Source organism: Apium graveolens, chromosome 10, assembly GCF_009905375.1.
Source record: "Apium graveolens cultivar Ventura chromosome 10, ASM990537v1, whole genome shotgun sequence".
Taxonomy (NCBI): domain Eukaryota; kingdom Viridiplantae; phylum Streptophyta; class Magnoliopsida; order Apiales; family Apiaceae; genus Apium; species Apium graveolens.
Window position 1 is genome coordinate 13,633,530 of NC_133656.1, and position 22,660 is coordinate 13,656,189.

Sequence of the window (22,660 nt, forward strand, 5' to 3'; positions counted from 1 at the left end):
TGAATGGTACTGTGGAACTTCATTTTGTTCCAAGTGAGAAGCAACTTGCAGATATCTTTACCAGGCCACTGGATGAATCCACCTTTTCAAGGTTGGTAAGTGAGTTATGTATGCTTAATTACTCTTAAATCTATATAAGTTAATTTGCAAGTTGAAATGCAGCCAGAAATTTAATTGATTTTTCAGTCTTGGATGAAATTTTGGCTAAGTCAAAAATTTACATCTCGACGGATGATCCTTATCCATCGAGTTTGATCATCCTTCGATATATTATTTGCTAACAAAAATCAATTATATTTCTGGAATATTTTATGTCTCGACGGATAACAGTTTATCCTCATCCGTCGAATTGTCTTAATCTCAGCCGTTAATTCCCTGGACATTATCCATCGAGTATACTTACAGTTTGTAAGCATAACACGACGGATAATGGGTGAAATTTTTACAGTTTATTTTTTTAAACGGCTATTTTAGGCAATTTCTATTGGTTACTTTACTTTACTTTATTATTTTTATCAGTTATTTTTGAGATAGTATAAAAGCTTATTACAATGTGACTTCACCACACACTGACACTGATATAATCAATATGCTTAATTCCATGCACTATGCACTTCCTACTTCTAAACTGAGTGATATTAGGAGAATGGATCTTAAGAAAGAGTGGAGTTTCTTGTGTGATGTAGTTACAAAAGTTTTCTCAGGAAAGATCAGTAATTTTGATTCAGTGAATATTTCCATGCTTAACATGCTCTACATGCTAGTTACAGATAAATTCTACGATTTTAGTGACCTCGTCTTGTTTGAGTTAGGTTTTAAATTAGGAGAGTTAAATAAAAGAGGTAAAAATGTGTATTATGCTAGATTTCTTATATTATTAGCTAACTACCTCTGTAAAGAGATTGTGCTTGAGAACCCTAACAACAAACTAGATTGTTGGGTTCAAGAGAGAAGGCTCATTGCAGATTTGAACAGGGCCAATCATCACAAGGATGTGCCAATGTTCTATTTTCCTGTAATGCTAGCACCTCAGGTAAGTGAGGTAAGTTCACCTATCCCCAAAACTATTCCAACCTCCACAATTTCTTTGAGTTCAAGTGTGGCTATGGCAACTGTGTCAATGACCAAACAGTTGCCTACCAAAGCTGCCAAACCTTCAATTATTTCAAAATCCAAATCAAAGAAAGCCCCCTCTGGTATCTCCCAAAAGACGCCAGTTGAAAAATCCACTAAAGCCAAAGAGGGGAGTGTGAAGGAGGGTAAGTTAGGTGAGGGAAGGGGTGAATATAAAAGAAACCCCAGGAATAAGGTTGGAGAGTTGAGTGAATCCCAGCCTAGCTACACTGTAGTTTCCCGACAAACTGCAGTGCTTAAAAAGGACAAAAGCTTATTTCTAGCTGCATCCTCCCAAAAGGATGTAGCTATTGAACAAAGCTCTCAACCAAGAGCACATGCCAAGAGGGTTAGGGACACAAGCTCACCCCAAACTTATACCAGAAAGAAGAAATCAAAAACCTTTGGGGTTGCACAGAGTACACACACTGTACAAACTGGTGCTAAAGACACAGTCACTGCACCTTCACAAATTCAGTTTGATGTGGTTCCAATAAATGTGGAGTCACAGCCAAAATCTCTAGTTATAGAAGCACCTCTAACACCAAACTCACCAACAAATTCTCTGGATGTGGATTTGATAAACACATTAATTCCTGATTCCCCTTCTTTAACTCTGTTGGGGAAGCCAAAATCTAGTGCAAGTGAGCATCATCTTTTAGATGATTTGTTGGCTCACTTTCCAATTGTTTCAGGAACTGTTATGTCATCTGTGTCTAAAATGTCTTCAATCAGCACATAGTCAATAAAAGTTTCTATTCCCAGCTCATTCATTTCTACTCTCTCAATGGATATTGCTCATCCCTCGAGTAGTGATCGTATCCCGACGGATAAGCCTAACAACAGTTATCCATCGGATAGCAAAACCACCCACTCGATGGATATCACTCATCCGTCGAGTATCTCTGCACAACTTCAAACTTCAATTATACCAAGTGCAGAAGATTTAGTGGTTGTACAGTCACTCTTAGGGTTGAGAGAGAAGAGTGTTTTGAGTGAGAGTTTGGGTTGCTCCCAGGAAAAAGGAGAGTAAATGAGTGAAAATCTGCAATCCATTTCTTCAGGATTGGCAAAAGAGAGTGAGAGGAGTCCCACCTTAGTAGGTGAAGGTGAGCTTGTGAGGGTGGGGAGCCAGGGTGAGACCCTGATGCAACAAAAGAGAGAAAATGAGAGAAATGCATGTACTGGAGCAATACAGATGGATGTCATTACTAGTGAGTCAATGAATGTACAGGATGCAGACAGGGAAGGACTATCTCAGCATCCTAAAGCTGTTAAAGATTCCACTTCCCTTCATGTTGAGGCATTTACTCACCCTGTTCCAGCTTATCAACTTCTAGCTGAACAGGGCAATGACAATGCAGAAAGGATACTGAATTTGGTGCATACCACACAGTCTATAATGAGAGCTAAGGATGTCATCACAGCTTTGCCTTCTACAGCTGGTGATGTGGACTATGAGACTCGTGGTTCAGCTGATTTCTTTGGAGATGGGAGTGGGGATAGTGAAGATGAAGCAATGGACATAGGGGGAGAAGTAGGCTCAAGTTCAAGGTCAGGTATGCCATCATGGGCATTCTCAAAGCACTGTGATGAGCATTAATTCAAGACAACCCTGATCCAATTAATCAATCAGACAAATACTGCTCTTCAAACCACTTCCAATGCCAGCACCAAGAAGCTCCTTCAGGCACATCTAGCCTCCCTGCAACTTCAACAAATCCAGGGCTTCCAACATGCTAGGGATGTGAACACCATGAAGGGTGATATTGAGGAGATGAAGAAGGCCCTTTCAGACCGGATAGATTTTAAACTTCCAGAAGCTACAATGCTTGACATCAAGAACAATTAAGGAAAAATTCTAATCTGTCAACCAAGATAGATGTCTTGGACACAAGAATGTCATTCATGGAAGCATCTTTACTGCCATTCATCTCCATCAAGCCCAACAGACTAATCTACTTCAAAAACTGGTGGCTGCTTAAACCCCCTCCTCTACTCAACTTGATGATAACAAAAAGGGGAAGAAAGGATCAAGTGAGGGGGAGAGGCTTCAAATTCAAATCAGTAAAGTAGTTGTACCTTCAATTACTATCTCAAAGCCATCAGTTACAGATAGTATAGCTCTGATCAATGCAACAGCAGCCAACTTAAGAGTAGCTGATAAGGAAAAGTTAAGTTTAGTAAACTGGGAGAAGATTGATGAGGAAATACAGAAGAAGTTTGAACTTGTCAAGGAGCCAGTTAAGTCAGCCATCCATCACTCTCAAGTCAAGCAAATTAGTGTGAATGAGATGAGCATGAACTATCTGGAAAGAGGACAATCTTCCTGCATCAAATCTCCAAAGGCTGAAATAATTCTTAAAGCAAGGGTAAACTACTCAAAATCATCATTGAAGAATCCTTTGGACACTGTGTATGAGACACCTAAGCCTGATGAGAAGAAGCTTCTGTCAAGGTCAATTGCTTTATACAAAGATCCAGCTGATTCAGCTTCCAAAAGAAGAATTGCCAAGATTTTCAAAAATGGGAAAGAAATTTGTGTGGTAGCTGGACGTCCTCAATTTGCTCAAGCAAAGAGAGAAGAAAAGGCTAGATTGAAGCAGGAAAAGAAGCAAGCTGCTCTGGATGCTAAAAAGACTAAACAAAAGAAAGAGCAGATTGCTATCTTGGCCAAGCTACATGCTGTAAATTCATCACAACAAATTCCTTCTCAACCATCTGAAGCTATTGAATCAAAGAAGCAAGTTGAACAACAGAAGAAATCTCCAAGAAAGAAGGAATTGGCTAAAAGAACTAAAAGGAAACTGGATATTGTTGACAAGGAATTGGAAGATCAGTTTCCTAAGGAATCCACACCATCAACAACTCAAGCATCAAAGCCCTCTGTGGTATTTGAAGATATCAGGGTGGTGGATCCCTACAGGAATATTCATGGTGAACCTATTGTGCCCAAGGATGAGCCAATAGAATGGGAGAACATACCAATTCCTGACTTCAATCTACCAATCCTTAGCAATCCAAAAAGAACAAAGTCAAGAGCAGTCAAGAAAGTGAAGCTGTCACCTCTCAAATCCAAATCTCAAGTCAAAGCTCAATCTAATGTCAGTAAGGGAGACTATCTGTACTTGTGTGACATCAAAGAATTTTCTGATCTAAACCTCTATCTGGATGAAATAAATGAAGTGAGAGGAATTGATGCATACAGAAACCTACCTGAAAGGTTAGTGTTCAAGTACAAAGGAGGAAAGGAGATTCAGTGGCCCAGCTGTACTGATTAAAGTTTATTCATCCTTCAAGAAGAACTTTGGGTTGAACATCACTGCAAAAAGATTGGTATTGAAGAAGATTGAAGAACTAAGGAGTGTTAGAGCTAAAGATACACTCCCAAAGACTCTAATCATCCCTTACACAGGGAGAAGAGTGCATCTAAGGCCCTACTGGCTGATGGAGTTCATGGATGACAAAGGTGTGAGAAGATTCTTCAAATTGGAAGACCAATTGAGTATCTCTAGCAATGAGACTTTTTTGGAAATGCAAGGAAAGCTAAATCTCTCTGAATACGATGAACTGGAATTCCACAGGCAGCTCCAAAATCAGATTGAGGAAAATAACAGAAAGCTTGGAAAGAGATCCAGACCTTCAAGAAACTAGACAAATCTGCTCAGGCTAGAGGAGCATCTTGAAAAATGACTGTGAGCAAAACTTTGTACATTTCTGTTAATTGAAGCACTTTTCAGTAATATCTACTTTCTCTTAAAGTCATTTTTTTAGGGAGTTTTATTATCATCAAGTATCTCTTAATCTTTGGCTACAATTCCAGTAGACATAAATTGGGGGAGATTGTTTTGTATATGTTGTGTACTTGATGATTTCATGAACAAAACACCTTAGTAGATTTTACTTAGTGAAATAATGTAGCACTCGACGGATAAGATTTATAGTCCCGACGGATGACTCATTATAGTCCCGACGGATGATGACTTATTATCCATCGAGTGAGTAGCTTATGTAACAATAAGTCTGTAGCACATTTCTGCATTCACCATTGTATAGATTCTGTAAGTAGTATTCAAGTCATGTTGACTTTAACTAGATATGCAGAATAGGTTGATTAATTGTACATAGATGATGTCTTGTAATTCTGCATAAATGAAATGAAGTCAAGTGCTAGTTTGCTACCCAACGGATATCCTAAAATGAAGTCGACGAATGATCAATAACTCGACAGATGATCATGAACCCGACGGATAAAGAATTCAAATATCAGTTGACAGTGACAACACAGTCACATGTGTCGAGTGGATGCAAATGGAATGTGGTAGCCTATTCAACTGGGTTTTCGAGAACAAAGAAGCATTGGCATTTCCATGCTATTATGAAGATATTCAAGGATGCTGGAATAGAGTAATGAAGCAGCATTGTAATAGACTAGATAGTTTTTGTTTTATTATCTTGTCTTATTACTTTGTAATCTTGGTGATATATAAACCAAGTAGTAGCAACTAAGACATTATCGATCTAAGAAAGAAAGCAGATAAACATTTTTAAGCAGGATTCTCAGCATTTCTCTGTAGTCTTAGAAGTTCAATTGTTGTAAGCAGCTGTGAGCATTTCTGCACACAGGTTTCTCTCGATATATAATATATATCTAATGGAATCATTCAAATCCACCAGAAAGTTTTTAAAGACTCTTCTTTTTAATTACTTGTGTTTTGATTCACTTAAGTTTTTATTCCGCATTGTTCTAATCAATACACTTATATTTATATTTGAGTTAGAACATTTTATTTCAAGAAAAAGTTTCAAGAATTTCATTCAACCCCCCTTCTGTAATTCTTGTCATATTGTTAAGGGACTAACACATGTCCTGGTTTCCCACACTTATAACACGTGATGTTGGCCTTCTGATTCTTGCATTCATGAGCATAATGACCCTTCGTATGACACTTGAAACAAACTATATTCGCCTTATTGCATATTCCCGTATGTCGCCTATTACAAATATTACATTCCGGAACTGATCCTTGCGGGGGTTTCTGTCCACTGGTTGATTGAGATCTTGTTTCTTGTGACTTATTCCCAAATTGTCTCTTCTTAAAGTTTCCGGGTCCACTCTGGGGTTTAAACCTTTGACTAGTCCTCTGATTCTGGCCCTTGTAACTTGAGCTTTCTTCTCCTGTTTCAAATCTTCTCTTCTTGTTTCCTTTCTCCTTTTGATTTTGCTCACTCTCGCCTTCAATTACCACCGCCTTCTGAACCACTTCAGTATAGGTAGTCAACTCAAAAGCTGCCACACGACTCCTTATCCAAGGTTTTAGTCCATGCTGGAACCTTTTTGCCCTTTTCTCTTCAGAATTAACATACTCTCCCACAAACCTAGAAAGTTCTGTAAACTTCTTCTCATATTCACCGACCGTCATGTTGTCTTTCTTTAACTCATAGAATTTCATCTCCATTTGTGTTTGCATATAGTGAGGAAAATACTTATCCAAGAACATTCTCTTAAACCTATCCCAAGTAATAACTTCAATAGCTTCTAAAGCTTTCACCGACTCCCACCAGTAGTTTGATTCACCTTTAAGAAAATAAGTGGCATACTCCACCTTTTGATTATCTCCAAAATTTGTTAAGGCAAAGGCCTTTTCTATTTCCTTAAGCCAAGCATGAGCTTCTACCGGGTCTTGTGTTTTTTTGAATTCTGGGGGTTTTACAGATTGAAATGTTTTGAAAGTAGTGACACCTTTTGGGGGTGGTTGAGGGGGTTGCAATGTTGAAGATGTAGTTGTTGTTGGGCTATGGTAGCAGTTTGTTGGCGTACCAACTCCACAAGTTGTGCTATATCAGGGTTTTGGTTTTTTCCGTCATTTTTTTGGTTATTTGTAGGTCTCCCTCGGGCTCTTCTAGGTGCCATTTTCTGAAATAAGAGTTATACAGTTTGAGGGATACAGAATTAGGGTATTATTTGCAGTTATCATGGTAAACAATTTTCAAACAATAATGGTGATGCATGGTGATAAGCAAGAAATTTTAATGGAGCAATTATAGGAATCAAAGAAAGTGCATAACTAAATTTAACATGGTTCAAGTCAAAAGGTACGAATCACAGGGTTCAAATACGATTACAGATCCGAATTAAAACAGTACGAGAGTCTAGAAATGGAAACAAATGACATGGTAAATAAAAGGAACAACCTAATCCAAGCAACTAAAGGTCAAGTCTCCTAGAGCTCGTCCTAAGCCTCCTCCTCGGACTCCTCCTCAGGTTCCTCCTCAGACTCCTCCTCACGGGTTCTCGGAATGTCGGGGGAAGTTTCCTCACGTAGCATCTTAACCACACTCCCAAGCGCATCCACTATCATTTGCACAGTAATCCGACTGGTCCGGTCGGGGTGCACGAGCATCTCCTCCAATCTTGATGTGGCCACCTGGATCAATGATTCGAGCCTCGAAATGGTTTTCCCTTTAGGTCCATCACCCATCACTTGCTTACTGGCATAGAGCTCCTCAAGACGTTCCATCAGCCTAATATACTTTCCTTGGAGAAAGTCATGATGCATCCTTAAGTCAGCATAGATAGAGAAATCAATTGTGTCGCTCAGCGGAATCGAAGATGATGAATGCGCACGTTGCTGTCAAGCAATATATATATACAAAGGTTAGATACGGTCTATTCAAATATCATGTATTAGCATTCCCGATATAATAATATATACTCGTACTTCCTATAGTCCTAATTGGGATGTCTAGGGACTCTAAACCTAGGCTCTGATACCAAAAACTGTCACACCCCAACTACACACCCATACACTGAACAAAAGAGAACCATAATTATTACAAACTTATAAGTTCAAAGGACAAGAATGATCTATTACAACCCAACCAAAATAACAACAATCTCAAGATCTTTACAAGTTCAGAGTTTGGAACAGCCCTTCTAACTAATATCACGATTACATACTGGCGGATTTCGCCTAAACTATATATATTCTACCTGCGCCCTCAAATGGTCTTCACCCTGCCTAGCGGTTGACTTATGGGCGGTCTTCTTGGTACGAACCTTGATTGCTAGCTGTAGATCAGGGTTAAACACAAGAAAGTGAGCTATAACGCTCAGCAAGTACTAATCATTCTACTAAGAAAGACATTATCTCAAAATCACGAGTTCATAAATCAAGGGGTTATGGATACTGGTAAGAATGACAATAAGAAACATGTAGTTATAATATGAAGACGTGGTAAAATTATAGCAAGTGGAACATGGTATATGGAATCATGATATCGGGCAATATGTAATAATATAAAGACATAGTAGAATCAAAATAATCGAAACATGGCATATGGTATCATGGCATCGGGAAATCATGTTATAATTATCAAATCATCAAAATCATTTTAGGACGCTATGGATTACAGCCGGTGATCAGTCACGAAGTAATCCCGAACCGCGCTGGGTTCTCAAATATAATGGGATCCCTAGGCTATATGTGAGCCTATCAATAACGTGAAAAGGACTTGCGTCTGAGTCCAATCCACTAACATAAGAAAACATTTATTATATTTTTATTGATTTATAACATGGATGCCGGGGAAAGATTGGGCATCAACTTAATTGAATTAGATTCAAGGGAAGAATATTTGAAGGTAAGGTACAAATCAAGCTAAGAGTGATTAACGGAAGTATTGGAAATAGTTATGGTCATGGGGTTGTTATAACTAAGCATTCATGGGAAATGTATGTATGTGCAACGATTATAAGAATAAAGAGGTAAGTAACTTGCTAACAATTATAAGCATAAGAAATTAGTTACTTGCCTTCCAATAATTCTAAGATTATTCGATCTTGACGGCACAAGTCTTCCCCTTTGCTTCGGAACCTACACATTATATTAATCTCATTACTATTCACCCTTTATCGACTTATAAGCCTATAAGATTCTAGACTAACCTTTACCCCTATTATAATTACGATTATATAAAATTATGATTACACATAACTTAATCGCATACAATTCAAGTAATCCACATAGTCACATAATCACATAACGACATGGCATATACTACTAGATATTTATACTATAATATCATCTAAACACCTAAGCACATAAGAAAGTAACATATAAGAACTATTATTGACCTTAACTTACCCCTAAATATGATGTGCAACACTCAAACTCTTCACTTCTAAGTCCTAATTACAATGAACACCACTAAGGTTTCCTAATGCCATTTGAAAGGGTGCTCTTAGGTTTCTTGGTGGAAATGGGGTGTCTCCACCTTGGGCATTCATTCCAAACCACTTCCTACAGGTTGTTAAGACTCTAAACTAACTTCTAAAGTTGGTGAGACTCAAAGGCCTCACTTTTAAAGGTTTACAAAGGTCAAGACTCTCACTGAAGTCCCCTGCGAGCAACAGTTTGCACGTCCTGTGCTCTTTAGCCGATAACTCAACTTCTACTTGAGGAATTCTAACAAAACTAATACCCATAGATTCCTAAGACCTAGACCTAACTCTCGGATTGGTTTCAGTCCAAGGCCTCACCTAGGACTCTCTAGGCTTCTGCCCAAAGTTGACACTTGTCCAGCTTTCCTCGAATTCACTCTGCCCTATTTTCACTCACATAAAACTCACTTTTCTCATTAAGTTTTTAATTCTAAAGGTTTTTTAAGCTTCCTAGGGATGAATTAAACTTATTTAAGCCAAGGCCCCATGAAGGCCTAGCCTAATGCATGGTTATAATCGACCAAAGTTCAAGCTTACGCAATTCTGCCCTGTTCTGAGTTACTCTCAGAAATGTGTGTGTGCCTACCTAAATGCAAGTTTTTAAATGAATGAAAACCACCGGACTCAAGTAAAACTCAAGTCCTAACTCCAGTAAACTTGGACCTAGCAAGGCCTTACCACAACTCGATCACCTAAAACAACCTATACTTGTGGTGAAATTTTTTGCTACAAAGTGCCTAGTGTATCTCCTTCCACCTTAACTCCCAAATCAACACCAAAACCAACATGCAAGCCCATAAATCTATCCTACAGTGTACACAAACCTATTAACTATCATTCTATATAAAAATATGAGCATAAACTTAGCCATAATAGTCATTAACCGAGGCAAAAACAAAGAGCATAGCAGAGCAGATTTTACATATGAAATTTTAGGTAAATATTCGAACCAAAAACACATGGTATAAACTTGATGGATACAAGATTTAATCATAACTCATTAAAGCACATAATATACTAGCATTTTAGAGTAAAAACCGTGGCATGCATTGCACAAAAACTCATATTCAAATCACATAACACATTTGTTCGAAATATCATTTATACTACGACATGCAAGCATTAACTTCAACTTTTAGTGTAAAAATCATAGCATGCAAGGATAGAAATTTGTAAAAACACATTTTAAAAGATCATAGGTTCTTTAAAAGTCACATGCAAAGCTTCTTTCTTTTTGAAATCAAATAAAACTAACACACAAAACACAAAAACCCATTCGGCTCCTTGAAGTCATTGCCGAATGCTTGAGGCCAATATTATGGCTTGAAAGTAGAAGCATAACACTTCATCAAGACCATCTATTGCTCAAGTTTTATAAGCCACAATTAGTTCAAATCTAGATTCACAAGAATCAAAGTTAAACCCTTGGCTTTAGCTACATGCAACTAAGAAAAACTCACCTTAAATAATGATATGATACCAAGTGAAATTAACCTTGCTTAGAGGGGTTGAAAGATGCAAGAAGATGAAGAAATGAAAAGAAAAAAATGAGAGGGGAGGGGTTTTAGGTTCGGACGAGAGAGAGAGGGAAAATAGAGAAGAGAGTGAAGTGAAGTGGTGGTGGAGAAAATGAGGTGAGTGTAGTATATATGTTTGTTTATATCCCATTAAAATGGTAGTAGAAGTTGAACTTACCAATTTGTCCTTTATCCACTAATAGCCAACTATTACATGGAAGGTTTTATTGGTCTTTTGCTTGATCAAAGAGAGTTAGTGGGGAATGAAATGACAATCCTATTCTTGACTTCTATTTGAGTGGAAATTTCATGCAAGGGTATGCTTGTAATTTGATAACTAATAAAAGTAAAATTTAAAAGAATAATTTTTAGTAATTAAAATACAAATCCATAAATCACCAAATAAATACAATAAATACTATGAAATTTTAGAAATTTAATAAAATTGTTTTCAAAAAATTCGAATAAAATTTTATATTAAAATACTAACAAAATAGATCACGAAAACTATAATTAACACAATATAAACACACAAATAATTGCAATTAACTTGATTATATCCCATAATACTAAAATAAAAATTTATCACCTAATCGTAACTATTCAAATATTACTAACTTGCGAGAAATCGCTATTATTTACTAATCGCGTAGCGAAAATCCTAATCGTGTATGAAAAATACACGCTTAAAATATTCCAGCAATACTCGCAAAGCCATATGACTAAATTACACATAATATATAATGAATTCGCATAATCGGTCTTATAACACAGAATATTTACGAATATATATATCGCACTTATAAAGATAGCTCTAATATTTACCGATCGTCACAATATTGTTAACAACGAACCTATAGCATATATATGTCAATGTAACAAAAATGGAGAAAGGACATTTACTACTAAGGAACTAAAATAATGCTAAACTTAGATATAAGGAGAAATACGATCACTAAATTCACTTTCTCATGCAATTTTTTTTGCTAAGATCTTCTGAAACTACAGCTAAAACAAACTCTGCATGTGTCCTCCCTTATTATACTTCATTCTTGATTTAGTTATATTTAATATAACTAAAAGATAGTAACTTTTCGAGCAATTAGTTGTAAATATTCAAAACATCTAACAAACTAACTAGTAAATTACGGAGCAATAGTACCAACTACCACGGGTCAACTTTGAGAACTTGAGTGCAACCAAGATAGCAGGCATGCACTCATCAAGCATTGGTTTAACGAAGCTTCTTATTAGCTCAAATGCTGCCTAAGCCACCATATGATGATCAATTCAAGTAATAAATTAAGATACGTGATACATAGACATATTAAAAAATAAAAAAATCATGTATTCAAGTTGTTAAAAGTTTAACTTACCTGATCAACATAGGGCCATATCTTATAAAACATCTAATTAAGCCAATTTAATAAGGGTATAAACAGAATATGCAAATTTTGTGGCGGAACTACTGAATAACAAGAGAACTTTCTAGTTGGCATCAGAAGATATTAAAGCTCTTAAACATTTTAAAAGAAAAAAATTAAAATTAAAATTATCGTATCATTTAGCTTTGCACAAAAGTGCAGATTAAGCCCACAAACATGTAATTCTAAGAAGGACTAGTTCCATTAATTAAAATTGGTATTATTTAAGTACAATAAGACTCAACAAGTACTATAACATAGGTATACTTTCCCAAGTTCCATGTATCCTTAATTAATGAATCAAAAAATTCATATGTAACAGTTCAGAGAAAGCATAGATACTAAGTTTAATTACCTTCACTTCGGTTGACCAGTGGTCCAAAACTGTTAGAGAACAAGGAATCACAAAAGAGCACAGTTTTCCCAAGATAGGGTAATTAAACTGTCACCACCAATAAAGATATGCGTCAAACTTAATCACATATTTCCTAAATTTCATTCTATAAAATACTAAAATCAATAAAATACTTGGGTAAAGAACCATCTCAACTGATAAGCGGCAACAATAACATAAGCAATCGATGCTCTAGCCAAAGCAGCAGATATCTCATCAGCCTCATCAGATTTATCAATTAAACTCTCGTTAACCTTCTTTTTAAGCAAAGGCATAACTTGAGGCATTAATTCAATAATCAATTTCTGCTCATCGGACAACAACCAAAAACCATGCAAAAAGTAAGAGAATTAAAAAAATTCCTACTTTGACGTAACCAAGAAGGATGTGCAAGGCATGTAGGATGACCAAGCCCCATTTTTCTAGATTCAAAACTTCATAACAATACAATTTCAATAAAACAAAATGTATAAAAATTTATCCTACCTAAGGCTACTGTTGCGCTACTGGTTTTGGGGTCTAAGCCTGATTTCCCTGTCCATAACCTTAGTACCCTCCACCAGAATTATCACCATTTCCTGGTTCACATCTACCTAACTGAGGCTGAACGATCAAATTGCATTAAAATTAAATCCCACATGTCAGCTACCGATACAAGAAATTTCAAGAGACAAAATTCTCAATAATAAACTCATAAATCAAAGTAACTAATGCACACATTGAAGAATTATACACAAAAATAATCATGTATACAAACAATATACTTAAAATTATCATATACACAACATCAATGAAGTGCAACAAATCGTATCCATACAGTCGGAGTAAGATATTGAAGGGAGCTATACCTCAAAATTGAATTGGTAGAGAGTTTGAACCCAATTATTTTTCAAACTCTAATTGACCCTAAATCCTCTCTTGTACCCGTATTTGAATTACAAACCGTGGATTGTGTTGCTCGAAACCCTAATTGCTAGACTTTGTTGCTCCCCTAGTTCAAAATCTGAACCCACTACTTATTCAACACTTTGAATTTATCGCTTTGTTAAAAGCAAGTGATTGAGCAGCAGCCAGTGAGTAAATGGATATTTCCTGCAATTGATTTTCCCTTTCTGCTTTTTTCTGAAATTTCATTTCCCACTACGTTAAAATATTAGCCGCTTAGACCTCAAAGTTCGCCGTTCAACCAAATTCCAGTATCCCGGCCCTTTTTTTAATTTTTTTGTTTTATAAATATTATATTTTTTTTAATTTCATACATTATGTTTCTTCAATTAATTTACTACTTAAATTGATTTTAAAAATTTATAGCTATTATAGAATTTTATGTTTTATAAAAAACTATTTTACTGATTTTAATCAAAATTTAATAGTTCTATTAAACTAATTAAAAAATTCTATTAATTTTAATTTAACTTCAAATAAAGTATTTCAATATTTATAAGAAAATTAATACATTATTCATTTGCGTATTTCTAAAAAACTCTATAATTATTTTGTTCAGATCAATTATTTTAAAAGAGAAATTAAATTTTAAGTTTAAACTAAAAATTTCTTTGTTCAGCCACTATAGTAACATAGCCTCGTCGGTTACAATATGGAAGACATCTATGTCAACACCGAAGATTTATTGAGTTATAGAAATATGTCTCTATGTCTACGGTAACATCCAAATTGGGGTGTTCTGATAGGGCCATAATTTTATACCCATTACCACGTTTTCTAAAGCAACATGAGACAAAAACGTGCAAATAGGTAATCTATGGTGTAGTGGGACTTGAACTTTAATTCCCAGTACCTCAGATGTACTAGTTGCAATAATGCACTTGGAAACACTAAGAATTCTAATATTATAGATTGATATATCCAAAGATCTAATAAGTTTGGAGGTATCCTAAATAATTGATACATGTTTAAAAAATGATTGTGTACTAACTTCAGATTGATAGAACGAACAATTTAATGGAATTGCAAGGTCATTAGGGCTGAGAAAAAGTTGGGAGTTTATTGAAGAATGTCTTAAAGAATGAGAACACGGAGAAGAATGTTTATTGTACAGGAAAATATTTAGTGAAAGTTTGGGTTCCTCAGGTTTTCTTAAGCATAAATCACGCAAAAGATCATGAATTTGACATGTTTTAATTGCACCATTAATCCCCGTTTACATCGGTGCAAAACCGATGTGAAAAATTAGGACTGTTCTCTACATCCACCCAGACATCGATTTTGAAATTTTTAGACATCGGTATCAAACTGATGTTTACTGACCCTTTTTCTATAGTGATATGACTCAATGTTAGTGTATCCATGTATTGATTTTTATCGGTCACAATGTAAGACCATCTCCAACCCAACTCTAAAAATACATTTTTACACCATTTTGGTGTAGAACTCCTCTCCAATCCAAGTCTAAAAGCTACACCATTTTGGTGTCACAACAAAAGTTACACCAAATTTGGAGTCACAATAAATTTTTGGAGTTTTTATATATTCACATGTTGCCCTTCTACTTCTTTACTAAAAATAAATTTGTTTTTTTATCCAAGCACCTTATTACTTTTAACTTTACCTTTGTACTTTAGTAATAAAATAACCTTGTTAGGTAATGAATACATCACAGGGGGTGAATGTGTTTTAGATTATTTTTAACCTTTTTGAACTGTTATGGATATGGTGAACAAAGTAGTCTAACTTGTAGTGATAAAGTGTTTTATCAGAAATAGAAAAACATGCACATAAACACACTATCTTCAAAACTCACTTAATTTTATATTAAAATCAAGTATGTCTTGCTACAAATTTCTTGGTTCTTTGTTGTTAAAGAACTCAGCTTCTTTCTTGAGAGAGTTACACGAATTTTTGATCTAATTATTACACCTTAAAATAAAGCATCCAGTGTTTGCCATCTTGTTCAGCTTCGTTAACAATTTTAGCTTGTTGTTCTTGGACCCTTGTCTGATATGTGAGCATTATGGCCTGATAGTCCTGGCTGGACAAATCTGAAGTTAGCGGCTATTGAGATATTCGAGCAAGTCCGGACAACTGTTCAACTAGAAGATCATCTACAGTTGTTGGTTGAGCTTCAGCTTCCTGTAACCATTAAGAGATGAGGTGTGGTTATGGTGGCTGAGAAGTAGAGGGTTGGTCTGTTGGGTTGGAACCACCTGTGACTGAGGTCACAATTTGACTCACAAATTGCTCTGTGGTTTTGACAGTTTGTTATTCCTCACTAGTGGTGGGAACCTCCATTTGGATCGGAGGGGAGTTAGCTAGGTTAATATCATGTACTCTAGCCTCAAACCCTTACTCATTTTGCAATGAGCTTGCACTTGAATGTGCTAAACTTGTCTCCCCTATAGCAGGATCATAGGCAATTGAACTCCTAGCTTCAATTGTGAGAGCAATCTCAGCTAGGGTTGTGAGGGGAGTTATTCCAACAAGAGGAACCTCTAATTGAATTGGAGAGGATTTAGATAGCTTCCCCCCAGGAGTACTACCCTCAAACCTAACAACCTGTGAAGGTTGATTTGCACTTGAAGGTGCATTTGTATCCATCACAGGGTCTTCAGTGAAAACTGATGAAACCCCTGTGTTTGTGTTGGTGTCATCAAGATCTACCCCAGCATGTAGCCTCTCACCAACTAAATGAGGTTTCTGGTTGGTGATCACGGTTTCTAGAACCATGTCACATGAGGTTGGCAACACTTGATAATTAGATTCAAGTTTTGAGTATAGGATGAAGAAATTTTAGAAATTAGACTTTGAATCTCATATTGGAGTGTTGGCAGCTCCCTCTGAATAGAAGTGGGACCTTCAAGTGATCTCCTTATATGTGCCATCCTTATGTCACCTTTCATACACTTGAATTTGTTCATGTTTTTGTGCAGAGTCTATATAGGGTGCATTTGGGAGAATGTTCTTTATAATAGAGACATCCAGTTGAGAGGAAGCCCCTAGAGTCTGTGTCTGTTCATGTTTTATAATTACATCCTTTTGAGAGGATGGAGAGGTGACTTGACTCTTGAGTGGTCATCTCTATTTGTTTTGCCTTCTTTGATTTCTTGACCAAGATAGACTCTATTGGTGTATTATCCTCACCACTCTCATTGACAATTGGAAGGGGTTCCTCCTTTCTCTTCTTTTTACTCACTGCACCCTTTTGAGAGGGTGAAGAGGTTGGCTTCCTAACAGCTAATGGTACAGAAGAAATGGTCTCAGCATGGGAAGGTCCCTGTTGATATGCCTGTGTTTGTACTTCCACAGGTTCATGGACCATTATTGTACTAGATTGTGCAATATTTATCCTCATATCATGCATGGGGTAAGGATAGGTCCTAAATCTCTTCAATATGAATGGAGTTAATTTAAGCCCTACCTGTACCTTATTCTTTGTAATAAGTGATCCAAATAGAATTTTGGATACTTGTTTACAGTTGCCTATTAATGATCTATCTATACCTTCTAGCATATGTATGTCATTAACTTTATAATTTAAAGCAGACATAATAAATCTAGGAAGAAAAATTTCCTTACCTCTTGATGCTACAGGCATTGTTATCCTGGTGCTCAATTCCTCTAAGATATAGTGACCTACATTGATCTATTTGTTGTGAGCCATTGAGTAGACCAGCTTCTGGACAGCACTTGAAAAGTTGTCAAACACCGACTTTCTGCTGGTGAATGCCCTTATTATTGAATCAAATAAAAAGGACCATTCCCTTCTCGGGTTCTTTTTGTTAAGGCTTACCAAGTTAATATTTTCAGAATAATTGATGAAGTCCATGAATTCATAAAGCTCCTCCTGAGTTGGAACCTCCACCAGCTTGTTATTAGAAATGCCCAAAGCCATGTTGACATCACCCTCAGAAATCTCCACATGTTGGCCCTTGATTGAACAGTTTACAAAAATTAAAGCAGTCTGATTGTCATGCACCGCTGTCCTAGTCACAGCTGCAGTCCATAAATCCCTTAGAACATCCAAGTAGAGTATGTATAATGCCCTCCAAATCGGTGTATAGATTTGGGGCATTATTAACACTAACTACCTACTAAACCTGTACAAGCATAATATAAATAAATAATTACCCTGAACTACTACTACTCAGGATCTTTTCAAGGTTAAAGATTGAAAACAAGAATGACAAACCAATTTTATTACAACCCATTCTAAACAAACTGTGTCAAGAACTCTCTTTATTACAAAACATTATTCTATCCACATTTTTAAACTAAACATCATTTATTCAAACTACAACTATAATTTATCCTGCTACACCTGATCTGGAAACTCAAAGCTCTCTTCTGGGATAGGAACAAACACCCTTGGTATTAGAGGGTCCCACTGCTTGCTCGCTTCTTGCTACTCGGGTTCTGATGGGTTTCATTCTCAACCTTAACTAAAAAACAAGGTGAACAACAATAAAAGGGGGTGAGCCAAAATTGGTCAGCAAGCCTGCAACAATATATATATATATATATATGTAAAGAGATAATAATAAATGAACCGGTAATCTGCTGGTTTGAACAACCATCTGTTTCTGTAAAGAGTAATAAATTGCCATTACTGGCGAGTGCCAAATGAACGAGACTGGAAATAAGAACCAACATATACACTATAACTTGCTGATCAGTCAGGATATAGTGCGGATCTATACCCAACTACATAGACCCAACCAACATATAGGGTATCCAGGAAACTATGGCCTAATAATCAAGGGTCCGGTTAATACCCGGCCCGTATCGTAACCATCCAGTCCATAGCTTAGCATCTGGAACAATCGGTATGCTTCCGATGTATTCCAGTATCAGGATATATCAGAGTATATGTAATAAGGGTAAAAGTATTGGAATATGAATAGAGGATTCAATAAATTAGGGAAATGAAGAATCGAAATGAAATAGAAACAAGGAATCGATAATTGTGTATTAGTATATGTGAACAAGAAATATCAAAGTGTAATTGATGTGAAAAGTTGGATGTAATTCACTATTCTGAAATTAGAATAGGGGAAAAACTTCTGAACTTAGAATAGGGGAAAAACTTGCCTGGTGCATACTTCACCTCGTAGGATTCACTGCTTTCTGTCTCTTGCTTGATTCGCCTTGATGGTACTGAATCTATCACGGAAATATATTCGTTTAGATGACTTACTTCATACGCATATCTCATATTGATACCACGAAGCCCTAATTGTCTACCCATACGATTCTATCGGACTCGCATATAATTATAGGGTTAATTATCAACTAGGCCACTGTAATAACCCCAATTTTTGGAATATTTGAAACACTGGTGAATAGTGATTTTGCTGATTAAGAAAAATTTTCATGCCACACTATGTAGGAGTTCTTTTATTGATATTCTGAGATCTTATTAGTACTCCATATGTTATATAAGTGTATGTAAAGATCGTCAGAATCCAAATTCGAACACTTTGATTTTTTCCGAAAATCCACCAGATACCGAAAGAATTGAGTATAAGGTAACATGATTAAAAGGATTTAAATTCAAGAATTATAAAAGAGGATCATAAAAGAAATATAAAATATTAAGAAAGGTTTAGGGGAACCCAAGTAATGAGATCCTGGATATGATCCCTCAAACGATTAGCAAGAACCAACGATAAACGAGTCGTAAAATAATTAAACGACAAGTAATGCAAGAGAGTTTAGTGCAAGGATTAAGGATGTTAATCAAGCATTTAAGCAAGGATTAGCATAAGAAGATGTTTCCACCACCAAGTGGTGACAAGTGGCAAATGGTGAAGTCACCAAGGTGATGTCATGCTTAGTCATACTCCACTCACTTTAATCAACCAAAAAATCACCCAAACATCCCATTCACTTCATTTTCCACCACAAACACATTCAACAAAGAAAGAACTCTCCCAAGAACATCTACTCTCGGCTTCTTCATCATTTCAAGGAGAAAAATTCCAAAAATCAAGATCCAAGCTTTGTTAATTTGCAAGGTAATTACCCAAGGTCCCTTATGATTAGATAAGCATATCCTAGGAGTTTAAGCTTCTATTTCTTCATGAATCTCTTCCAATAAATCAAGGAATAAGATGATGAATAGTGTTTTCAAGATTTCTAACTTTATTTTCTTTGATTTCCTTTAAGATCCAAGCATTCCTAAGCTATCTAAAGGCTACTTAAGGCTTCCTAGCTACTCTAATCACTCCAAGAAATGTATAACCCCTCCAAACCCTAACTTTACTTTGAGTATTAGGTTTGGTTTTGTTTGTTATAGTTCATGAGAGCATGATTCTTGTATGTTTAGAGTTTGATTGGAATTGTAATGATTTTGGGTTATAAATCTTGGTTGTTGGTTGATGAACCTTAAGTATAGTTAGTAGCTCTTGTTTGAGATTGAATAAGTTGGAAAAATCATGAGGTTATGGACTGAGTTAGTAAGGTTTGGATGAAGTTTGGTGGTATTGGTGGTTATGGGTTGATTTGTGGTTGATTGGAGTAGTTTAAACTTTGGTAATCGCGTAAACATAGCCGTCGTAATGCCCGATTTACCTTAGACTGTTTTGTGCTTAAATTTTGCACCCGAACACTCACTGCCATAAACTTACCATTACCATGTTTAGATAGTTCATGTTACGAGCTTCGTTTTGATATGTGGTTCGCTTGAATCCGATGTACGGTTTAGGAGAAACGACCGTTTTAAGTAACGACGTTTCACGAACAAACCATTACCCCTCGCCTTACTTTGAAACCTTGGTTAAGGCCCTTAAATGACTAATTGGAGTATAAAACAATTATGTAAAGTGGATTAGGCAGTTGGTAGGGTATTCGTAAAAGCGTCGCCTTAAAATTTGTAATAGTTAATTTATTTAAAATGGTGGAGCCGAGGGTACTCGAACGACTTATGTGAATCGTTAAGCGTATAAGCGACCATAAGAGAACGTTAGATTCTAATTGGTTAAAGTCAAGTTTCTCAAGCGACTTTGGTTTAATTTCAACTTATATGTTGTTTATATTTTACCAGACTCGTCCTAGGTCTTTTACCACCCCCAATCGCTCAGGCAAGTTTTTTACCTGTTATACTATTGTTGTGATATATATATATATGCATTATCTTGTGATATATGCATAATTGTTATTATCAAAGTCTTGCGATATATTGGAGCATGTGATATGATATTTATATGCTTGCATGTTTTGTAATCTTGATATCTAATCGTTGATTCAAATGTTTATAAGTTGCATAATACCTATGCTAGAGATAAACAGTAGTTGTGTATACCCTTAGGATAGGGGACCCAAAGGTGAACATTTTTCTAAACCGGGAGTCGATGTTCCCGAATATAGTATATGTATATATATATAAATAGTTTTCAAAGCTATTAATCAAATAAGGTTTATTCGATAACTTTATTTTATTTAATGAATATTATTTTGAATATTCATTCGAGGACTTATGACTCCGCTTATTTTATTTAATAAATATTATTTTGAATATTCATTCGAGGACTTATGACTCCACTCATTTTATTTAATGAATATTATTTTGAATATTCATTTGAGGACTTATGACTCCACTTATTTTACTAAATAATATTCTTTATTTTATTAAGAATAATGTTTCGATAATCAAACTTATTTTCGATTATTCAAATAAAGATCATACTTTCGTATAAGTATATCTTTGGTTATTATTATTCATTTCAAGTATGAGTTTTAAAACTTTTACTTCAATTATTTTTATAAGGATTATCCTTATGGGAATATTATTTAAGAGGCTGGGTGACAGTCCATCCACGCGTGAGTGGCCGGGTAACGGTCTAGCGCGAGGTCCTAATGCGGCCAGGGTGATGACCGGCGAGGAATTCATCCATCTACAGTAGAAAAGGTTACTTATTGGTATCTTTGCCTGATCAGCAAGATATCGGGTTTATGCCAAAATTCTTTTCTTTCCAAATTCATTGGATATTACAACTCTGTTCATACTTTACATGACAGAGGTTTTCAGGAAATGTATGAGAGATATATATGGATATATATCGGGACTTAATGAAGTATCTTGTAACTTCATTTCTTTTGAATGATATTTCAAAGATTGAATCTATTCAAATCTTATCTTGTATTCTCATCTATGTGATGAACTTTTGAAACTAATTATAACTTGAACGGTGGTAGTTCAAGTAGTATTCGGAAAAGATATAAGTATATTGGAGTATCTTGTAACTTCATCTTTTCAACTTATATCTGGTTAATGATTATCTTATGCATGACAAAGATTTTCAGAAAAACATGGAGACAAGGTTAGATATATGAGATCACCGTACAACGATATTTTTATACAGTCATAAACTGGAACTCTGTGTATATTATACATGGCAGAGGATTTCAAAGATTTTGAAAAGTATATATAAATATATACTAAATATTTTGCGACTTGGTCGAATTAAGAGGTCAAACTTGGTTCATTTCTTTTTGACCAAGACTTTCATGAGTGCTATGAGAATGCTCATATATTGTTAATCATTATACATATTATTTTGGTGGGCTTGTTGCTCACCCTTGCTTTCTTCTTTCATCACACAATAACAGATAGACAAGATGAACAGGATCAAGCTCCCAATTCGTGAGCGGTTAGGAAACATTCCGCAGTTTCCTGTAGGCGTTGATGCCGTTGTAGCTGAGGTAGGAACTACCAATAGGCTAGGCTTTCAACTTTTATTGTACCAGACTTATGTATATTTATGAATTGTAATAATGGAAAAGAAATGTAAATTTATTCAGAAACCCTTTTAAGGTGTAATGGCATATAATTGTGGAATAAAATGACTCGTGTTATTTTTGGATATTCATCTCTGAGACTATAACTTGTGGTGTGTGTTTATTGTGGGGTCACAGTGCAGAGTAGTTGATTGTTTATTAAGATTGGGTGTTATTAAGGGAAATGGAACTCATGACAACCCGGATCCCCGACCCCGGATTTGGGGGTGTTACAGAAATGGTATCAGAGCCAAGC

At 35.8% G+C, this 22,660-nt stretch overlaps 1 long non-coding RNA gene across 1 annotated transcript; it reads right to left on the reverse strand.

Annotated features, from left to right (window-relative positions):
• Nucleotides 1-7,149: 7,149 nt before the first annotated feature.
• On the reverse strand, nucleotides 7,150-13,871 carry LOC141693725 (uncharacterized). The gene is made up of 4 exons (XR_012563231.1): nucleotides 13,521-13,871; nucleotides 8,929-8,990; nucleotides 8,108-8,185; nucleotides 7,150-7,745 (listed from the first exon to the last, which is right to left on the reverse strand). It is a non-coding gene; the product is annotated as an uncharacterized LOC141693725 (long non-coding RNA).
• Between the last annotated feature and the right edge of the window lie 8,789 nt (nucleotides 13,872-22,660).